Below are 4881 nucleotides of genomic sequence, written 5' to 3'. Positions count from 1 at the left end.
AAAAAAAAAAAAAAAAAAAAAAAAAAAAAAAAAAAAAAAAAAAAAAAAAAAAACCATATTGGGGCTAAGGTGGAGACATGATTGACCTTTGAGTGATATCAGTAAATAGTTATTAATCTTCAGTACTTCCATTTATGTATAAAAAATTTAGAAATGATCAAAGAGAAGTCGTGAGTGTATGTCAATATAATGCATAATTTGATCTTTGTTTTAGCTTTATCAAAAAAATAAAAAAATTAAATTCTTGTAGCATTTAATTTTAAAATCACAGGGTGAGAAAAGATTAAATGGTAAATAAGTTTAAATTATGAAATTAAAAGTTCTTGAGTTAAGATTATAGTCACATAAAATTTTATTTTACAACCACTTAATATTATTTATTTTTTATATCTTTTCCATGAATAGATTCCAAGATCTTTTCCACAAACTAGTAATTCTTCTTTCCATTTTCTACAAAGAATGATCATTGTGAACTAGTAATCAAAGATTGTTTTCCTGATAACTGATTTGCAAATAAAAACAAATCATTCAAAATGAGCTGTATGGTGGTTAAGGATAGTGTCTTGACAAGAGGTTGCTAGCAATGAAGGCTCTTGGGATATTCTATGATAGTTTAACGACAGATAACACACATTAACAGGATGGTAGCAGTTTTTGTACCAGATACTTGACCTGAAAAACAAGAAAAGGAAAAGGAAAATGATCACTGTCATTCATGGTTGGCCGACTTTAAACCAGCTTCTCTCAAGCTCCTGTTACCCCTCAATAATAATAATAATATAAAAAAAAAAACAATTCCTTCATATAATGACATAAAATAAGTTCATTCTTGTTTGAGGTTGCTGGTATTAGGGTATATTACACCAACTAGCTAACACTTAAAATGATTTCAAGAACAGAAGCAACTCCTCATTCAACTGACATAGTTTGTAGGCATTTAGACTTTTTTTAGAAGTGTGTCAGGAATTCACATTTTAGCACCAGGAATTTAAATGCTGTAGGCAGAACTTAAAAAGGACCCTAAGAGAAAAACACAGACAAAGGATATCTGGTTTATAAGTTATCTTGAGGAACCAAAATAAATGTGGTTATGATCTACACATGTTCTGAGGATTTGCATGAGATTATAATGAAAAGTACTTCACTATTTATTTCTGTGGGAGGGATATTTTCCAAACCAAATAACATTCATGATATGATATGGATATTATTTACTAAACATTAATTTTTGATAATCAAGAACAAAATGCTGGGAAGACAAAATATGAGTAGTTTGACAAGGAAAAAACCGTAAACAAGTTTATTTTGAAATGGAGAGACCCAAAGTAATTCTAGATCTTTGGGGTGGAAAGATCTACCTGGAATATGGACCAAACCTTTTATTTAAATCCTATATAATCTATGTGGGAAAAGGAAGTTTTTAACTTGGCTTTTTTTTTTTCTGTTTATTCTTACTCTGGATAGCACATTCCTTCACTGTCCTTAACACAATGATTCTCAACCTGTTGATTATGACCCCTTTGGGAGTCACATATCAGATATCCTGAATATCAGATACTTATACGAAAATTCTTAACACTAGCAAAATTCAGTTATGAAGTAGCAACAGAAAATATGGTTGGGAATCAGCACATTACAACGTGAATAAATGTATATAAAGAATCCCAGTATTAAAAGGTTTAAGAAAAACACTGAATAAGAGCCCTTTGCTTGACTCTAGTGTATACTGAAGACCAGTTGAGACTCTACAACCATCAGTACCTTCCCTTAACAGACAAAAGTTTTTGGACTAGCTGGACCACAGCCACTCTAAGATCATCCCCATATATATTTATTCTAATAGTTCTGTTCACCTAGAGAATCTGACTAATATTGTCAGCAAATAAGTCACTGATAAAAGTTATTTGGATGAAAGTGCCTAATTGCTTGGTTTGAGTACTAGTAATATCCCCTTTTATTTTTCACAAATAATAATGGTGTTTCCCTCTGTTGGACAATAGTAGGAAAGATTCCCTGAAGATCCGACACCTTTTCAAAGGTTCTAGCTTGTGAAAATACAATTTTACATTACCTGTGAAAAATGGCCTCAATTGAGAGTGCAGTTGAAGGAGTTCCGTGGAGAAGGACAGTTACTAGGCAACTGTTGTTCCAGCGTCAGCAAGGAAGAGACAAAAAGGATGATACACCTGTGGTTAAATGAGCCAGACTCCATCTGTTCCAAGAAACAGAGATTGATAGCATAATCCATTGCTGAATGTTTTATAGAAATAAAAATTTCCAAAGCTGAGGGTGTATAGAGTATTCCTCTATACTAAGAAGGAGGCTCTGGGGCTAGAGAATGCATATCGGATTTAAAGTCCCCAGAGGAAGGCCTGAGAGGCTGTCTTTGATGCTGAGAAGGGAATGTTTAAGTTTCAGTGGAGATGCCTGAGTATTGGAGATTCTAAACCCATGAGGCATTGTCCATGGAGAGCTTCAAGTATAGACTGTAGATGGTCTGGTAGAAGCCTTCTAATGTTGCCAATGCAATTAGAGCAGTAAAGCCACAAACACCTTGGTAGTCAGATTGAGATCAGCATAAGTCAGATAGTGTATTTGGAGCTTTGGGATTGGGTACTCCCTACTCTTGCTGGCTTTTGCTTTTTGTATCAGTGTTCCTTGTTGTGTCTCCCTTCCCCATCTTCGGATTGAGACCATTCTGTTATTGTGTATCTAAGTAATTGAGATTTACAGATAAAAATCTGCCTTACAGCTCAAATGTAAGTTGTTTACTATGCTTTAAAGTTTTAGAAGTGTTAATGATTCTAAAGACTTTTCAACTTTGAATGAGTGCACTGTACATTATGAAATGCATATGATCCTAGGGGGAACAAGAGTAGAAATTTATGACTCAAAACAATGTCTTAGGGTTTCTGTTTCTGTGATAAAACATCATGACCAAAAAAAAAAAGGGTTTGTGAGGGAAGAGTTATTTTGCTTAGAGTTAAATGAAGCTTTTAAAATAATTCAGGACAGGAACTTAATTAGGCAGGAACCTGGAGACAGGAGCTGATACAGAAGCCATGGGGGGGGGGGGTGTGATTCCTGACTTGCTCCTCAAGGCTTTCACTATTTTCTTTCTTATAAAACTCAGGATGACCAACCCAAGGATGGTAACTCCCACAATTGTCTGGGCCCTTCCACATCAATCACTAATTAAAAAAATGATCTACAGCCAAATTTCATGGAGTCATTTTCTCATTTGAGGCTTCTTTTCACTGGTGTCTTAGTCAGGGTTTCTATTCCTGCATAAACCTCACGAACAAGAAGCAAGTGAGGGAGGGTTTATTCTGCTTACATGTCCATACTGCTGTTGATCACCAAAGGATGCAGGGCTGGGACTCAAGCAGGTCAGAAAGCAGGAGCTGATGCAGAGGCCATGGAGGGATGTTCTTTACTCACTTGCCTCCACTGGCTTGCTCAGTCTGCTCTCTTATATAACCCAAGACTACCAGCCCAGAGATGGTCCCACCCACAAGGGGCCCTCTCCCCTTGATCACTAATTGAGAAAATGCCTTACAGCTGGGTCTCATGGAGGCATTTCCCCAACTGAAGCTCCTTTCTCTGTGATAACTCCAGCTGTGTCAAGTTGACACAAAGCTAGCCAGTACAACTGATAACCCATTTGTGTCAAGTTTATGTAAATTTAACCTACACAATGTGAATTTATGGTATAGTAATCCAAAGACTAGCCTAGTTTCAAATATCTCATAGAATTTAAGCAATTAATTGAGGATAGTGGCCACAAGGTTTTATTGAGAACACTGTTTAAGGATAATGAAAATTTCTCACTGTATTAAGCTAAAATAGAATACATTATTTTTTAATTAAATGTGTATAAAAAATTTCCAAATTTTGAACAAGGAACCAAGTATCAGGAAATACGAATAATACAAATTTTATAAATGAACATGGTCAATAAATATGAGGATATTTCTGTAATCATATTTTAAATAGACATGCATTAAATATTTTTATATAATTAAATAGAATCAGAACAAACCATGGTTCCATATGTAAATAAACGAAATAAAATTATGCAAAATAAGTTTAAGCAAACCCATTTAAATTGAAGTACTTGAAATTGGAAGCAGAATTTAAAAAATGGGTCAGCAATTTAATGTAAAAATTAAAAAGTATAATTTAAATAAATAATATATTACTAAAGTTCTATAGCTAATAATACATGGTATGGTTTCTTCAAGCAATTTCACTTAATATTTTTCTGTCTATTCCAAAACATATTCTTAGGAATGACTCTTCTGGTGTTTGTTAAGTATCTAAATATGTAAGCTCTATTTTAGAGCTTGGTAAAGAAGTTTCTGACATCTTATTCAAATGGAAGAATTTGAATAAGAGAATCAGGGACATGGGAGTGCTCAGCTCTAATTGGAATATGTATAATCTCCTTAAAATGTTCAGTGATCTTCAGGAATAAAGGACCAGATAGAATTGGAGAGTCAGAGATGCTGTATTTTTTTTTTTTCTCTTTTGAAGCAACAGGGTAATTGTACATATGACCTCTGAGCAACTGTGCCAACATGCACATCACCTCTGTAAAGTCAAATCAGACAAGATTCCAGCATGGGTTATGGAAGTGATCATGAAGACTGAGTAGCAGCTTAGGATCTACTTACAATTTCTGGGAGAGTTTCAATTTTCTGTTTTATTTTTATTGTTTTGACTTCTGGTACTTCAACCACACTTCAGAGCAGGCAGCATATCAGGAGCAGTTGGGAAACATATATTGAATTGAAGGGGTTTAAACAAAGAGGAAGAATTTATTCTGTATGCTTTAAGAAGTGAGGGTTTGTCTGGGAGGAAATGGTAGAGGGAGATGAA

The sequence above is a fragment of the Mus pahari genome, chromosome 11, assembly GCF_900095145.1.
Source record: "Mus pahari chromosome 11, PAHARI_EIJ_v1.1, whole genome shotgun sequence".
In the NCBI taxonomy this organism is placed as follows: Eukaryota; Metazoa; Chordata; class Mammalia; order Rodentia; family Muridae; genus Mus; species Mus pahari.
This window is presented reverse-complemented; position numbering follows the sequence as displayed.